The sequence below is a fragment of the Scyliorhinus canicula genome, chromosome 17, assembly GCF_902713615.1.
Source record: "Scyliorhinus canicula chromosome 17, sScyCan1.1, whole genome shotgun sequence".
Lineage (NCBI taxonomy): Eukaryota > Metazoa > Chordata > Chondrichthyes > Carcharhiniformes > Scyliorhinidae > Scyliorhinus > Scyliorhinus canicula.
In genome coordinates this window covers 97,652,325-97,671,029 of record NC_052162.1, presented here as the reverse complement: position 1 = coordinate 97,671,029, position 18,705 = coordinate 97,652,325, and positions in this window count along the sequence as shown.

Sequence of the window (18,705 nt, the reverse complement as noted above, 5' to 3'; positions counted from 1 at the left end):
GGGGGAATTCCTGAATGCAAGGTTCACCTGTGCTTTTGAAAATCAAGAAACTGACGTCATGGCTGATGAGGGTGAGTGAGGAGATGGGACACAGAGAGGCACGACCATGGACTCCTGGGCTGGACACTGGCCGGGTTGAGTAGGGGGGCCTGCCAGGGATGGGGGTATGATGGGGGAAGGGCCTTGAGGTGACCTCCCATAGGACTGGGGCGGTGTCCAGACATGGACGGCCATTACCAAGGCCTGCAAGGCAGCGTACCCACTGACCATCAGCCTTGGCCCCTGGTTCTGCAGAGTGTCACAGGCCATATGGGTGTCCCCACCCCACTAACTCTCCCCGGCCACCCCTGACTTTGCCTGCAACACCCTCTCTGATACATACCTGCCACATTCCGGGGTGTGGGTCCTAGGTTGGCAGTAACAGTTCTGGTCCATAGGATGGAGGATGATGACAACCCGCTCTGCATCTTTCAACAACATCTGATTCCTACCAGCTGTAACATTTTCCACCATCCACATGGGTGGTCCCTGCATGTGAGCTGGCCATTCCATCACACAGTCCCAATGAATCCCTGGGTGGCAGAGGTGGGTGTAGTGATCTCGGTATATCATAATACATGATCAGACTATCTAAAGCTAGTACAGGCAATTGAACACTAGATGTCTCACTATCAGGACCTATAGAAATGTTTCTCCGCTCTTTCTTACAGGAATGTGTGTCAGGATTGCAGAGAGAACAGAAGTAGGAAAGCTAGAGAGAAGAAGTTATTGTTTTCAAAATATTGTAACATATAATTTAATTAGTTAATTCTACAATTGTTTATCTGACTTACTAGTTGAGTATTAAGTAAAAAGAACTCATGAGATTAATTTATATTACTCAATAAGTTACTTTATTGTCACTGGAAGAATATGGCTCTATTTCAACAACTTTTCTGGATTAAAAGAGGAATAGAACATAGAACAGTACAGCACAGAACAGGCCCTTCGGCCCTCGATGTTGTGCTGAGCAATGATCACCCTACTCAAACCCACGTATCCACCCTATACCCGTAACCCAACAACCCCCCCCCCCCCCCCCCCCCCCCCCCCCTAACCTTACTTTTTAGGACACTACGGGCAATTTAACATGGCCAATCCACCTAACCCGCACATCTTTGGACAATATATATATTACATATAGTAATATAACAGTGGGGACAGTGAGGGGTGGGCACGGTGGGGGGAAGGTGGGGTGGGACATTGGAGCAGTGGGCGCTGGCTGAACTGCAGCCCCTGAACCAAGCCCACACCCAACATCAGCCAATCCCTTCCTCCCTCACCCACACCTCCTCTGCGGCCAGACCAGCCTGCCTTCACACGCTTCTGACAGAGCACTGAGGCAGATTGTGACATTGTGAACAGGTGCTTAATGTGACAACATTTATACAGATGCGTGTATATACATGTGAAGGATGAGCTGGATGGGATGTTGCAGTGCAAAATCATATCCAAAGTCACTGAACCAACTGACTGGGTGAGCTCAACGGTGCGTGTTCGCAAACCAAATGGTGACTTACATATATGCAATGATCCAAATGATCTCAATAACTATCAAATGGGAGCGCTACCCGATCCCGAAAAGAGAAGAAATCACTGTAGAGAATGCCCATGACAAATACTTTACGAAACTGGACGCCCCGAGAGGATTTTGGCAGCTGCAGTTAGTAACAAAAGTGGAAAGCTGTGCACATTTAATACTTTGTTTGGAAGGTACTGTTTTAACAAGCTACCTTTCGGTATAATATCTGCTTCGGGAATGTTCCACCTAGCGAGGGAGACAATAACTGAAGGGACACCTGGTGTTCAAGTCTATGTTGATGACATGATTAAATGGTCAAATACGCCTGAGGAACATTGTTCAAGGCTCATGTAAGTAATGACAAGAGTTCAATCGTATGGCATGAAATTAAAGACAAATGCCAATTTGGCATACAGAAATTGAAGTTTCTGGGTGATGTAATCTTGAAAAAAGGTGTACAAACGGATCAAGATAAAATACATGCAATTTGTCAAATGCTAATTCCAAAAGATAAAAAAGCAATTCTAAGAATACTTGGTGTCGTAAATTTTAAGGGGAAAATTCATTCCCAATCAATCCACCAGAATAACAGCATTACAAAAACTTTTCATGAAGAATGTTGCATTTGTGTGGACATCATAGAATGAAGCTGAATGGAAGGACATGAAGTCGTCATTGACAACAGCCCCGGTGTTAACGTTCTTTGATTCGACCAAACAAACAAAGATCTCAACTGATGCCAATCAGAATGGGATTGGTGCTGTATTACTTCAGAAATCCGAGACGATCTCTGGAAACCTATTATATGCATCACGTGCAATGACTCCGACGGAACAGAGATACACACAAATAGAAAAAGAATGTCTATGTTTACTTACTGGCATAAGCAAATTCCACTATTATGTGTTTGGCCTGCTGCATTTCACAGTTGAAATGAATCACTGTCCTTTAGTGAACATAATTAGACAAGATGTAAACAACATGTCATCACGACTACAAAGGATGATGGTGAAGCTTCGTAGATATGGTTCTACGTTCTCGTATACTCCAGGCAAGGATCTTGTTTTGGTAGATGCTCTGTTACGTGCCACTAGTTACACTGATGAGACAACATCAGAGGTAATCTTAAATATAGAAGCCCAAGCCAAGTTCATAACAGACATGCTACCAGTGTCTGATGCACAACTTAGCCTAACTCATGAAGAAACAGCAAAGATGCAATCTTTCAGCGTGGATGTCAGCTGCAAGTGTTTCAGAAGTGTAAAGGATGACCAAACTGTTGTAAATGGTTTTCTGCTGAAAGGTGACAGAATTGTCATTCCATCCTGCTTGCAAAGCTGAATCCTAGTACGTATCCATGAAGGTCACCAGGGCATGGGAATATGCAAAAGATGTGCAAGGCACTCTGTCTATTGGCCAGGCATAAATAAGCATGTGGAAAATTTTGTTCAAGATTGTAGTGTCTGACAGACACGTCAATTGTCCCAGCGCCGAGACATTTGCATTGAGTGAAATCATCCCTAACCCATGGTCCAAAGTTGGGATGGACTTATTTTACTTTCAAGGTAAAGACTACCTGATCATAATCGACTATTATTCAAACTATCCAGAAGTAGTTACTCTGGATAGATGCAAAATCTATATTTGCACGACATGGCATACTCCTAAAAGTCATGACGGATAATAGTCCCGGTGTTAGTTGTTGGGAGTGGTCGTCATTTGCCAAATGCTCCAACTTCCAGCACATCACATCAAGTCTGCTGTACCCACAGTCAAATGGGAAAGCCGAGAAAGGTGTTGGAATAGTCAAGAACCTATTTAAAAAGGCATATGATGATCAACAGGATTTTCCATTGGCACTGTTAAGTTACAGAACTACTCCTTTGCTATCAGGCTTATCGCAAGCCCAGCTGTTGATGAGTAAAAGCTATGTAAAAGCAAATAGGGGCAGCACGGTACCATGGTGGTTAGCATAAATGCTTCACAGCTCCAGGGTCCCAGGTTCGATTCCCGGCTGGGTCACTGTCTGTGTGGAGTCTGCACGTATCCCCGTGTGTGCGTGGGTTTCCTCCGGGTGCTCCGGTTTCCTCCCACAGTCCAAAGATGTGCAGGTTAGGTGGATTGGCCATGCTAAATTGCCCGTAGTGTCCTAAAAAGTAAGGTTAAGGGGGGGGTTGTTGGGTTACGGGTATAGGGTGGATACGTAGGTTTGAGAAGGGTGATCATTGCTCGGCACAACATCGAGGGCCGAAGGGCCTGTTCTGTGCTGTACTAAAAAAAAAAAATGTACTCTGTTGCCACGGATAGCCATTCTAAATCTGGATGAACAGATAGTACATGAAAAGATGTGTCAACAGAAGAACAAACAAAGTTCACATTACAATCGACATGCAAAGGAACTACCTCCACTTAGACAAGGAGATACCACTCGGATTCCAAATGATGGATGGTCGGAAACTGCAAAGGTTACGAGTGAAACATTGTCCAAGCGAAAGCTGGAGTGATGTGTAGAAGAAATCAAAGAGCTTTACTCAAAATCAAGAGTGCAATTCATACTCCAGACATACCTCCAACACAACTGGACTCAATGTTTTGTAATGTTCATTTTCCAACAACATTCATGTCTACCATGACACATGAACAGACTAAGGACAGTTCTCATGATACCCAGTGTGAATTAAGAAGATCCACAAGGATATAAAAGAAGCCGAATCATCTGAATTTGTAAAAAAAGTAACCTGCTCCTCTGTAATTGTTATATTATACTCATTGACATGACATATACCATATGCATATTCCCATACATGTATGGATGAAATGTTTGAAAATGTTTCAAACATGTTCAAAGAAAGGGCGCTGGGACATTATGTAGAACGTCGATCACATTCAGGGTTAACATAATATTATAATCGACCACTAGATGGAGCTGGAAGCAGATCTATAAAAAGTAATGCCTCTCAGGCTTCTGGGAGAGTGGAGAGAGTGTAGATAAGGCGAGAGAAGGTTAGAGAGACTAGGAGCAGAGCAGAAAACAATTTAAGATAGTGTGCATGAGACAAGTGTAGATTGTAGTTTTAGTTATAATATTGCTTGCTTTAGGGATAGTGATCAAACTGTATAATAAGTACTGTAATAAATATTTAGCTTTGTTTATTTTACTTAGCTTTTTGTAGTCTTTGTGTACAGTACAAATCCAGTATAAGCAACACAAAGAACACCACAAGAGCATACTGCTGGAAGCTTCCAGAGGGGGGCAGAGAGGAAGAGTGCCTTGAGTGCCACGGCAACTGCCTGGGGTTGTGTTTCTGCTTGTTGCTGACCCTTTTGCTTTTTTGATCTGGAGTGAGGCAAAGGGAGGTATTTGGCTGGCCTACTACCAGGCTGAAGATGGATGAGGTACTGCTCTTTTAGTTTGTTGATATCTTTGATAGAATATTTTGTTTGTTTACTTTTGCTGTTGATTGTCTCATGTTTGGAACAGTGTGTCATTCATTAATGCCTCCTTTATTCCTGTGGCCTGGTCCTTGGACTGGATGCTGTTGGGAGACCAGATCCTAGTACTGCAGGAGAGGAGGGGCCGAGGCCCAATTTGACTGAGCAACTCAGAGGTTGTTCCATGATGCCTTTGTGGGCGAGTGGTGACTTTATGTGCTTGTGGCTATCTGCTGCTCCTGGTTTGGGAGCCATGCAGATTGTTGGGGATTTTCAGTTTCTTTTAGTGCCATTGCTGGTTTATGTTTAAACAGTTGGAAATTGTATGCTTGATAGCATGCTACTGTTGTTTATTGTTTCTTGCCCAGAGGCTGTGTGTTTGTCAGTTGCAGCCCCTCCTGCTTCTGTGGCTTGTTCCAAGAGAGGGAGAGGATGTGTTCTGTCTCTCTCTTCCTCCACGCTGCATGTCAATGCGACCTTCTGGTAGTTAGTTAAAAAGAGGGACACTGCACGGACCGGGTCTACTATAGGGGTTGTGGCGGGGTGGGGGAAGTGCAGGTTGATGTTGCTGTGAACTGTTTGCTTTATGAAGACCGTATGCTTGTCTGCTGTGTCTCCTCTTGCTTCCGTGGCCTGCAGTCTGGTGAGTGATTGCCAATGCTGGGGAGGGAGAGAAGGTTTCTCTCTCTTTCTTCGACCATGTTCTGTGTCAGTATGACTCTCTCCAGTGGACATGATGCTCATTCTTGGGCATCTTCTCAATGAGGTGGGTCTACTGCTAGGAGAGTGTGAGTTGACTGGATCTGGGTGGTTGTTTATTGTTTATTGTCTGCAGACAGTGTGCTTGTCTGCTGAGGCCCCCCTTACTTGCATGGCCTGGAGTTTGGTAAGCAACTACCAGTGCTGCTGAGGGGGAGTGGTGCACTCTCTCCTTCTCTTCCACCATGTTCTGCATTGGTGCGACCTCTTCCTGTGAACTATGATGCTCGTTCTTGGATACCTTTCCACTGATGTGGGTCTGCTGCTGGGGCTATGGGTTCTTATTACTTACATATTGGTTTCTGTCTATGGTGTGGCATTGGTACCATCATTGTATTGTTGCCTGTTTTGTATTTTATATGTTTGCTCTGATTTTTGCTTTGTCTTTTTGTACAATGGTACTGTTATTAAACTAAAATATAACTAAGTGGCTGCAGGTTGTGTTTCCTGTGCTCCTGCTTTTTGGCTGCAAAACTGGTTGAAAACCTAGTGTTTTATTCACTGCTGCCTTTTCTGCTTCTAAAGCCTGGAATGTGACAAAGGAAAGCTGTGAACAAACCTACTTCCAGTCTGAAGAAGGGGAAGAGGTGCTTTCTCACTCTTCTGCTATGCTCTGTGTTAATGTGGATTTCAGGTAATGATTGTTCCTGCTTTGGGAACCTGCTTCTGGAATCTGCCAGAGGGGGAGGGAGAGAGAGTAGGATGCCTGATGGCTATGTAACTATCTGGGGCTGTGTTTCTGCCTGCTGCTGTCCCTTAGCTTCTTTGACCTGGAGTAAAGCAGAGAAAGGATTCAGCTTGCCTCCGCCGGACTGACAATGAGGGAACTTGCAGCGTGTTGATATCTTCCTTGGAATATTTTGTTTATGGGCGTTTGACTGTTTATTGACTCAGCTGTGTGTCACTTGCTAATTCACCCTTTCTTCCTGTTGCCCGATCCTTGGGCTGGGTGATGTCAGGAGGCCAGAGGCCGGTACTGCAGGAGAGGAGGGATGGAGGCCCGATTCGACTGAGCAATTTGAAGATTGTGAAGGGATGCCTTTGTGAACTACTACTGACTTTGTTTTTGTGGCTATGTGCTTCTCCCAGTTTGGGAGCCGTGCAGATTGCTGGTGGATTTTTCTTTTAACATAGAACATAGAACGTACAGTGCAGAAGGAGGACATTTGGTCCATCAAGTCTGCACCGACCCACTTAAGCCCTCACTTTCACCCTATCCCCATAACCCAATAACCTTCCTAACCTTTTTGGACACTAAGGGCAATTTAGCATGGTCAATCCATCTAACCTGCACGTCTTTGGACTGTGGGAGGAAACCAGAGCACCCGGAGGAAACCCACGCAGATACGGGGAGAACGTGCAGACTCTGCACAGACAATGACCCAGTGAAGAATTGAACCTGGGACCCTAGAGCTGTGAAGCCACAGTGCTAACCACTGTGCTACGGTGCTGCCCAAACTTTTTATACTGTTGTTATTTTACGGTGGGGAATTGTTTATTGTAAGGAGACGCAGGGGAGAGAGTGTGAGGTCGTGCAGGGAGGCTTGGGGATAGGTGGGTGCTCAGAAATAAAGCTGAGCATGGAGCCCCACTAACTGCAAACCTGCTTGTCTCTTTTTTTCATGACGTTACGGGTTCAGCCCCAAATCAGGAGAGAAAAATCCAACTCATTGTCTTCTTTCACCGCCACACTATTTTCCAGCACTGATTCCATCACTCTCCCTGGCTGCTGTCCAAACTTGCAACAGTTTTCAACCTTGGCGACAAATAAAACACTGAGATGAGCGTTTGACAACATATGTATGCCATCACTAAGACTACCTCTGTAACATCTCTTGTTACAGATCCTACATCAGCTCATCTGCTGCTGACATTATTATCATTCCTCCGTTATCTCTAGACCTGCCAATTGCAGCACTTTCTTCCCATATTCCACATTCTGTAAAGTTCAACTGATCGAAAAAACAGTTGCTGGTATCTCAACTCGCCACCCAGTTCAATTCACTCACCACCCCTGCGAGCCCTCATTGACTCCCACTTCAGCAATACCTCAATTTTCTAATTCTCATCGATGTTCATAAATTCCAACCAGACTTGCAGCCCACAATCTCTGTACACTTCTCCAGCCCTGGAACCCTCCACCATACTTGTATTCACAGAATTTCAGAATTTTTAAGGAGCAGAAGGAGGCCATTCAGCCCATTGAATCTGCGCTGACTCTCTGAAAGAGCATTCTACCTAATCTTACTCCCTGGAATTATCCCTGTAACCTTGCAAATCCTTTCTTTTCAGACAGCAATCCAATTCCCTTTAGAATGCCACCAATGACCCAGCCTCCACTACCTTCTCAGGAAGTTTGTTCCAAACTCCAACCAACCTCTGGGTGATTTCTTTTGTCCTCACATCGCTTTGACTCCTTTTGTCTATTATTTTGTATCTCCGCCCTTTAGTTCCACAGAATTCATATAATCCCTCCAGTGCAGAAGGAGACAATTCGGCCCATCGAGTCAGCACCGACCCGCGGAAAGAGCATCCTACCGAGGTCAAATCCCTGCCTCAACCCCGTAACCCCATCTCTTTGAACATTAAGGGGCAATTTAGCATAGCCAATCCACCTAACCTGCACATTTTTGGACTGTGGGAGGAAACCGGAGCACCCAGAGCAAACACTCAGACACAGGAGAACATGCAAACTCCACACAGTCATCCAAGGCTGGAATCGAACCTGGATCCCAGGCACTGTGAGACAGCAGTGCTAACCACTGTGCCACCATGCCACTCTTGAAAGTGAACAGTGTCTCACTCGGTACCCTCCCCATACCCCTCAGTATATTGAATCTCTATCAAGTCTCCTCTCAGTCGCTTTTTCTCCAAGGAAAACAGTCCCAACCTTTCCATTCTATCATCATAGCTGCAGTCCTTTATCCCTGGAATCATTCTTGCGAATTTCCTCTGTTCTCTCTCCAATGCCTTCACATCATTCCTCAACTACGGTGCACAGAACTGGATGCAGTCCTCCAGATGAGGCCTAATTAGGGTCTTATACATGACCTCCTTACTCTTGTACTCAATGCCCCAATTAATAAAATCCAGGATACTATATGCTTTATTAACTGCTCTCTCAACATACCCTGCCACCTACATGACTTATGTACATATACATATACATAAGTCTGTTCCTGTTACATACTGTTCCTGTTACATACATACTGTTCCTGCACCTCCTTTCGAGTTTATCCCTTTATTTTAGACTGTCTCTCCATATTCTTCCTCCCAAAATGAATCACCTCACACTTCTCTGCATTGAACTTCAACTGCCACTTGTCTTCCCAATCCACTAACATGTTGGACTCCTTTTGAGCTTCATAGTTGATGATGTTTCCAATTTTCCTATCATATCCAAATTTTGAAATCAAGCCCTGGGCACACAATATATCACTTATTTTAATTGCTCAGCTATGGGCGTGGTGCCTTCTGCTATCTAGGCCATAAACTCAAGAAGATGTTTCCTAAATCTTGTTACATCACTCTCTTCCATTATGACACTCCTTAAAACCCTCCTCCTTGACCATGCTTTGAGTTATCTGTGCTAATAGCAATTAGCAGCAACTCGCCTCGCCACTTTCAACTGTACTTTCTAAACTCAACCTCTACCATACAGACACATGGGGACACCACTTCCGCACCATCCTGATGGGAACTCTATCGGTATTTCTTCACTGAGTCAAAATCTTGAAATTTGCTCCCAGCTGCACAAAAGGGAATATCTGCACCAGAAGAACTGCAGCGGGATGAGAAGGGAACCCCTTCTGAAGGATAATTAGGGATGGGGGTTAAATGTTGGCCTGGCCAATGATTCTCACATCCTATGAAAGAATAATTTTTTAAAATCTTCTCACGTGTTTTGGTGTCATATTGTGTGGTGGTATGACTAGGGGTATTATGGTACCTGGGAGTGTGAGCTGCTATTGGTGTAGAAGGCTCGCTGCCCATTGGCCCAAGTGTTGTCTTCTCATTGGCCGAGAGGAAGGTAGCTCCGCCTACGAGGCGGAGTATAAGAACCAGTGTTTCCCAGCAGCCAGGTCATTTTCTGTACTCCTGCTGCTGGGCACACTTCTTGTAGATTAAAGCCTTCGATTCAGACTATTTTGTTTCTGTTTTCATTGATTGCGCATCAATTTAATCAACAAGATTTTAACGGATGGAGTTCCGCATCCAGCCGGAGTGTCTACGACTTAGCCCCCACGCAGCGAATGCAACAGCCACATTCAAGCACTGGCTGGCTTGTTTCAACAGCTACCTTAGTACGGCGGAAAACGTCCCGCTGAAGGAGCAGAAACTACACATCCTCCACTCGTGCATCGGCACCGCCATACATACGCTCATCGAGGACACGGCTGACTACAATGCAACCATGGACCTGCTTAAAGGACACTTCAAGCCGGTAAATCAAGTCAACGCTCGGCACTTGCTGGCCACAAGGCAGCAGATCCCTGGTGAGTCACTGGACGATTTTTACCATGCCCTCCTTGTACTGGGGTGGAACTGCGGCTGCCCACAAGTGTCTGCTAATGATCATACGGAAATCCTCATCCGAGACGCCTTTGTTGCAGGCATGCAGTCCCCACAGATCTGTCAGAGACTATTAGAAAGAGAAACCCTGAGTCTCACGGAGGCAAGGTCCCTCGCTAACTCCCTAGATGTCGCGAACAGAAACGCACGCTCCTACGCCCCCAACCGCGCTGCGGCCCCCTGGGTAGCGTGGAACTCGCCTCTCTCTCTCCCACGGACTCGGATTTCCCAGGCCTGTGCCGCAGGGCGACCCGAAAAACCCTGTTTTTCAACGGGCCCCGTTGCCATTTTTGCGGCCAGGCAAAGCATCCCCGACAACGTTGCCCATCCCGTTCTGCAACCTGCAAGGGCTGCGGAAAGAAAGGCCACTTTGTGGCCGTCTGCCAGGCAAAGGCGGTCACTGCGGTCCCGGGCAGCGACCGCGGGACTCCCCCATCTCTCTCTCCGGGCCCCGTGGACCTCGCTGCCCCCATCCCCCAACGCCATGTTTGACCTCTGGGTGCTGCCATTTTATGCTCCCGATTGCCATGTGCGACCCTCGGGCACCACCATTTTAGGCCTCCGACGCCACGTGCGGGGGACAGGTGCCGCCATTTTGTCCATCCCCCACCATCTGCGACTGACGGGCGCCGCTATTTTGGATCGGCTCCGAGGACCTCGCGGGTGACTACTCACTGCCCGATGAAGACTCCGACTATCATTAGACTTGCTTCAGTCACTCTGGACCAGTCTCGACCCCGCAGCCTCTCTACGGCAACAACAAAGATGAAAAATGAAAAATTGCTTATTGTTACGAGTAGGCTTCAAATGAAGTTACTGTGAAAAGCCCCTAGTCGCCACATTCCGGCACCTGTTCGGGGAGGCTGTTACGGGAATCGAACCATGCTGCTGGCTTGCCTTGAGTCTGCTTTGCAAAGCCAGCGATTAGCCCTGTGAGCTAAACAGCCCCTTACTGCTCAACAGGCACGAGATGACCTGCCTGCTGGACTTCGGGAGCACGGAGAGTTTCATCTACCCCGCCACGGTAAGACGCTGCACTCTCCCTGTCTACCCGGTCAAACAAAAAATCGCCCTGGCCTCTGGCTCCCATTCAGCACAGATCACAGGATGTTGTATAGCAGACCTCACGGTCCAGGGGAGGGAGTTTAAAAATTACAGACTCTACGTCCGCCCCCACCTTTGCGTGGCCGCAGTCCTGGGGTTAGACTTCCAGTGTAACCTCCAGAGTCTAACTTTTAAATTCGGTGGCCCTATACCTCCCCTCACTGTCTGCAGCCTCGCGACCCTCAAGGTCGATCCCCCGTCCTTGTTTGCAAACCTCACCTCGGATTGAAAACCCGTCGCCACCAGGAGCTGACGGTACACTGCCCAGGACCGGACCTTCATCAGGTCCGATGTCCAACGGCTTCTGAAGGAAGGGGTCATCGAGGCTAGCAACAGCCCCTGGCGAGCACAGGTTCTGGTGGTAAAAACCGGGGAGAAGAATAGGATGGTCATAGACTACAGTCAGACCATCAACAGGTTTACACAGCTGGACGCGTACCCTCTCCCCTGTATATCCGATCTGGTCAACAGGATCGCACAGTACAAGGTCTTCTCCACGGTGGACCTCAAGTCCGCCTACCACCAGCTCCCCATCCGCGCAACCGATCGCAAGTACACTGCGTTCAAAGTGGACGGGCGTCTCTATCACTTTTTAAGGGTTCCCCTAGGTGTCACAAATGGGGTCTCGGTCTTCCAAAGGGAGATGGACCGAATGGTCGACCAATACGGCTTACGGGCAACCTTCCCGTATCTCGATAATGTCACCATCTGCGGCCACGATCAGCAGGATCTCGACACCAACCTCCACAAATTCCTCCAAACCGCAAAGCTCCTGAATCTGACTTACAACAAGGACAAGTACGTGTTTAGCACCAACCGCCTAGCGATCCTCGGCTACATAGTGCAAAATGGAGTGATAGGCCCTGACCCAGAACGCATGCGCCCCCTGATGGAGCTTCCCCTCACCCACTGCCCCAAAGCCCTCAAACGCTGCCTCGGCTTTTTCTCATATTACGCCCAGTGGATCCCCAATTACGCCGACAAAGCCCGTCCCCTCATCCAATCAGTCACGTTACCCCTGTCAATGGAGACCCGCCAGGCCTTCAGCCGCATCAAAGCGGATATCGCAAAGGCCACGATGTGCGCTATCGACGAGTCCCTCCCCTTCAAGGTCGAGAGCGACGCGTCCGATGTAGCTCTGGCAGCCACCCTCAACCAAGCGGGCAGACCTGTGGCCTTCTCCCGTACCCTCCATGCTTCCGAAATCTGCCACACCTCGGTCGAGAAGGAAGCTGAGGCCATAGCAGAAGCTGTGAAACACTGGATGCACTATCTGGCCGGCAGGAGGTTCATCCTCCTCACAGACCAACGGTCAGTGGCCTTGATGATCGACAACGCACAGAGGGGCAAGATAAAGAACGACAAGATCTTGCGGTGGAGGATCGTGTTGTCCACCTACAACTACGACATCTTGTATCGTCCTGGGAAGCTGAATGAGCCTCCTGACGCCCTGTCCCACGGCACCTGTGCCAACGCACAAGTGGACCGCCTCCGATCTCTCCATGCGGAGCTCTGCCATCCGGGGGTCACCCGCTTCTTTCACTTTGTAAAGACCCGAAACCTGCCCTACTCCATCGAGGAGGTCAGGACAGTCACTAGGGAATGCCACATCTGTGCGGAGTGCAAGCCGCACTTCTACCGCCCCGAAAAAGCGCATCTGATAAAGGCTTCCCGCCCCTTTGAATGCCTCAGCATGGATTTCAAAGGTCCCCTCCCCTCTACCAACCGCTACACGTACTTCCTTAATGTGATTGACGAGTACTCCCGCTTCCTGTTCGCCATCCCCTGCCCCGACATGACCACACCCACCATCATTAAAGCCCTACACACCATTTCTCCCTGTTAGGATTCCCCGCTTACATTCACAGCGACAGGGGGTCCTCCTTTATGAGCGATGAACTGCGTCAATTCCTGCTCAGCAAGGGCATTGCCTGAAGCAGGACGACCAGTTACAACCCCTGGGGTAACGGACAGGTCGAGAGAGAGAACAGTACGGTCTGGAAGACCGTCCTCCTGGCCCTACGGTCCAGAAATCTCCCAGTCTCCCGCTGGCAAGAGGTCCTCCCAGATGCCCTCCCACTCAATCCGGTCACTGCTTTGCACATCTACCAATCAAACGCCTCACGAATGCCTTCTTGTCTTCCCCAGGAAGTCTTCCTCAGGGACCCCGCTCCCGACCTGGCTGGCTGCCCCCGGGCCCATCCTGCTCCAGAAACACGTGCGGGTGCACAAGTCGGACGTTGGTCGAGAGGGTCCAGCTTCTCCACGCGAACCTGCAATACGCGTATGTGGAGTATCCCGACGGCCGACAGGACACGGCTCCCTACGGGACCTGGTGCCTGCCGGATCCCCGCCACCGCCCCCGGCACCAGCCCCCCCCGACCCCCTCCAGCAGCAACTGCTTCCCGCAGGGGCTCCCCTCCCTGTCCCCCCAACCCCCTCACCCGCACTGCCTAGAGGGCCAGACGCCCCCCCCCCACCCCCCCCCCCCCCCCCATGGCCTGGCCCTCACCAGCTCCGACTCGGGGCACGGACGCAGCCACGAGGACAGGATCATCGCTCCTGGAGTCATGGACGCCCACATCTCCAACGTCTCCAGCGAAGCTCCGCAGGTCGCAGAGGATGTCCAAGGCCTCCAATTGGCTGATCGAGTCGGTATGAATTGTTAATTAATTTTTTTTTGTTTGTTCTCTTGTTTCCAACTCTGTAAATAGTTACCGTGTTCTAACACATCCCTGTATATTGTTACGGACCAGTGGGCAGCCACCGTTGTGAGAGGTATGATCTCAAATCAGACTACCAGTCTCTTATCCCACTCGCACAGGACACCCCCCTCCCCTTCCTCTCTCATTCCCCGGCTTATCAAAGGCACATGCCCCCTGCCACCGGGTTCCTTTCACAACAAGGGGTGAATGTGGTAGTATGACTAGGGGTATTACGGTACCTGGGAGTGTGAGCCGCTATTGGTGTAGAAGGCTCGCTGCCCATTGGCCCAAGTGTTGTCTTCTCATTGGTCGAGAGGAAGGTAGCTCCGCCTATGAGGCGGAGTATAAGAACCCGTGTTTCCCAGCAGCCAGGTCATTTTCTGTACTCCTGCTGCTGGGCACACTTCTTGTAGATTAAAGCGTTCGATTCGGACTACTCCTTCGTTTCTGTGTTCATTGATCGGGCATCATATTGTGATTTTGATACATCAAAGATGCTGTAAATGCAAAATGTATATGTTTAAAAAGGTGGTTAATAAATTTAGACTTGATTTCATTTAATTTCGTGCAGTGTTATGCTTGGATCACAATTTACCCCTTTAAACTGTTTGAGTTCAAAGTAATGTAACTGTCAGGAAAAGGCTCAGACACTGAATTAAATAATTCCAAAGTTTATTGAACACAATCAAAATAAAACAATGCATTCATAAATTAACTTAATCCTTATTAATTAACAAATGAAAAGATAACAAACCCAGAAGGAAAAAACTGTAAAACTGGGTCATAAGAATACTGGTCTGAACTGTATACTTTGAAATGGATCAGTTGTAAAACAGGGAAATAAGAAAGTAGGTCTGAACTTCAGGGAAGGTGCACTTATCCAACTAACCCTGCACATGGCAAAGATAGGGAAGGGAGAGAATAGAAAGGCAACGTGGTATTGGTTAAGAAGAACATTGCAGTGCTGGGGAAAGAGGATGTCAGAGAGGGGTCATAGAACATAGAATGTACAGTGCAGAAGGAGGCCATTTGGCCCATCGAATCTGCACTGACCCACTTAAGCCCTCACTTTCACCCTATCCCCATAACCCAATAACCCCTCCTAACCCTTTTGGTCACTAAGGGCAATTTATCATGGTGAATCCACCTAACCTGCACGTCTTTGGACTGTGGGAGGAAACCGGAGCACTCAGAGGAAACCCACACAGACACGGGGAGAATGTGCAGACTCCGCACAGACAGTGACCCAGCGGGAAATCGAACCTGGGACCCTGGCGCTGTGAAGCCACAGTGCTAGCCACTGTGCTACCGTTCTGCCCATCAAGGACTGATTCTACTTGTTTCGAGCAGAGAAATAAAAAGGGTGCAATTACATCACTCAGTGTAATCTATCGGCATCGACAAGTGGGAGGGATTCAGAGGAACACATTTGAAAGTAAATTACAGAGGCATACAGAAATTGTAGAGTAGGATTCAAAAAGAAGTTAAGAAAGAAATCTAGCATAAGGGCACTTTACTTGAATGATTGTAGCATTCGTAACATTGGAAATGAGTTGAAGGCACAAATCATCGCTAATGAATATGGTTTAATGGCGATTAGAGAGCCATGGTTGCAGGGTGGTCACAACTGGGAGTTAAATATCCAAAGCTAACAGACTATTTGGAAGGACAGACAGGAAGGCAAGAGAGGTAGAGCAGCTCTAATATGTAAGGATGAAAGGGTGGTAGTGAGAAATTACATAGGTTCTATGGAGGAAAAGGTTGAATCCATTTGGGTGGAAATTAAAAATAGTAAGGAGAAAAGGAGACTGATAGGTGTAGTCTATAGGCCACCAAATAACAATATCATGGTCAGGCGGGCAATAAACAAAGAAATAACTGATGCGTGTAAAAATGATAATGGCAGTTGTCATGGGGGATTTTAATCTACATGTCGATTGGCCAAACCAGGGCAATCCATACAGCGTTGAGGAGGAGTTCATAGAATGTATCCCCAACAGTTTCCTTGAAATGGAACCTATGAGGGAGCAAGCTATCCTGGATCTGGTACTGTTTAATGAGTCAGGAATAATTAATGATCTCATAGTTAGGGATCGTCTCAGAAGGAGTTACCACAGTATGGTTGAATTTAAAACATAGATGGAGGGTGAGAAGGTAAAATCTAATACCAGTGTCTTGTGCTTAAACAAAGGAGACGACAATTGGATGAAGAAGGCATTGATGAAGGTAGACTGGGAGCAAAGACTTTATGGTGGGACAATTGAGGAAACAGTGGAGGACTTTTAAAGCAATTTTTCACAGTGCTCAGCAAAAGTATATACTAGTGAAAAGGAAGGGCTGTAGGGAAAGAGCTAATCAACCATGGATGTCTAAGGAAATAAGGAAATAGGAAGAGTATCTAATTAAAAGAAAATGCATACAAAGTGGCAAAGATTAGTGGGAAACTAGAGGATTGGGAAATCTTTGAAGGCAAATAGAAATCCATGAGAAAAGGTATACAGAAAAGGAAGCTAGATTATGAGAGTAAACTAGCTCAGAATATAAAAACAGATAGCAAATGATTCTACAAATATATAAAACAAAAAAAGAGTGGCTAATGTAAACATTGGTCCTTTAGAAGATGAGTAGGGATATTTAATAATGGTAAATGAGGAAATAGCTGAGGCATTGAGCATGTATTTTGTGTCGGTCTTCACAGTGGAAGACACAAATAACATGCTATTATTTGATGGCCAGGAGACTATGGCAGGTGACGAACTAGAAATGATCATTATCACTAAGGAGGTAGTGATGTCCAAGCTAATGGGGTGAAAGGTAGTCAAGTCTCCTAGCACTGATTGAATGCATCCGGAGGTATTAAAAAAAATGGCGGGGAAAGTAGCAAATACAAAAATTTGCAGGATGCTGAGGCAGTTCCGGCAGACTGGAAAACAGCAAATATGAAGCCACTGTTTAAAAAAGGATGTAGTCAAAAGGCGGATAACTATAGGCCAGTTAACTTAATGTCTGTAGTGGGATAAATGCTTGAATCTATCATCAAGGAAGAAATAGCGAGACACCTGGATAGAAATTGTCTCATTGGGCAGATGCAGCATGGGTTCATGAAAGTCAGGTCATGTTGAACTTATTTATTGGAATTCTTTGAGCACATTACGACTGTGGTTGATAATGAGGAGCCGGTGGATGTGGTGTATTGGGATTTCCAGAAGCTATTTGATAAGTTACCGCACAAAAGGCTGTTGCATAAGATAAGGGTGCCTGGCATTACAGGTGATGTATTATAAGTAATGCGTCAGGAAACCCGCAAGTGTGGGTGCATTGCCGGTGAAGAGAGGATCCTGCCAATGGAGGATCCCACAGATAGACTTCCAAAAGGTATTTGATACAGTGCCACGCAACAAAATTACAAGTAAAGTTATAACTTTGGAATAAAAGGCAGAGTAGCAGCATAGGTACAGAGGATGAGATATTCTGGCTGTTTATGCCAGTGGGATCTTCAGTTCCTCCCAACAATGCCCACCCGCTGTGTGTTTCCCAGTGGCGTGGTGTGGATTCAATGAGAAATCCCATTGACAATGGCAGGACCAGAACCCCATGCCCCCGACCAACGCCGGGCCACCTCCCACCGCTGAGAATTTGTTACGGATGCCTGTTCAGCTCTCACCAGGGTCGAAGTGGTTGAACCAGAGCCATAACCTTGTTTAAGTTTTAAGATGGTGTAGAAAGACCGATTGATTCCAGAAGTGATAATATAATGAAATAGGGCTTGGTTATTTTCCAAACAAACTGTATTAAAACAATATAAAATTAAGAAGATTTGAACATTTACTCTTCAACTCTAACACTAACAAATTACATGTAGTTTCTTAACCTTAATGCACATTCAGCCAAACATTCCTTTTGCAGACAAAATTATTTTGTCAATGAGTTAAACATTTTCATTTACTTTCCATTTGTTTTTAAAGCAGCTGTCATAACAAATGTGTATTTTTTTTTTTGCTAACATTTCTTTTGCTGTAAATGTCATGATCTCGAAGTAAGCATTTTGAGTTATTTGTCAATTGTTTTTGGAAGGGTTGACATAATAATTTACTATTTGTTTGCCAAACGGCTGTCATAACAATTTGCTGTTTTTTGCCAGACATACCTTTTGCAGCTGCGGTGTTTTTCTCAATGAGTTAATCATTTTGAGAGATTTGCAAATTGTTTTAAAAGTAGCTGTTATAATAATTTACTTTTGTTTGCCAAACATTCTTTTTGTGGCTATTGCTATTTTCTCAATGAGATAGGCATTTTGTGATATTTGTCAATTGTTTTCAAATTAGCTGTCATCCTAATTTGCTATGTTAAGCCAAACATTCCTTTTGCAGCCAAAGTTTTTTCTCAATGAGTTAAGCATTTTGAAATGTCGACGAGTTGTTTTAAAATTGGCGTCAAAGGAATGTATTGTTTTTTCCTAAACACTGTTTTTGGTGTAAAAGTAATTTTCTCAACGAATTAAACATGTTGAGTTATTTGCCAGCTGCTTTCAAATTGGCTCTCATAATAATTTTTTTCTTTAATTTAGAGTAC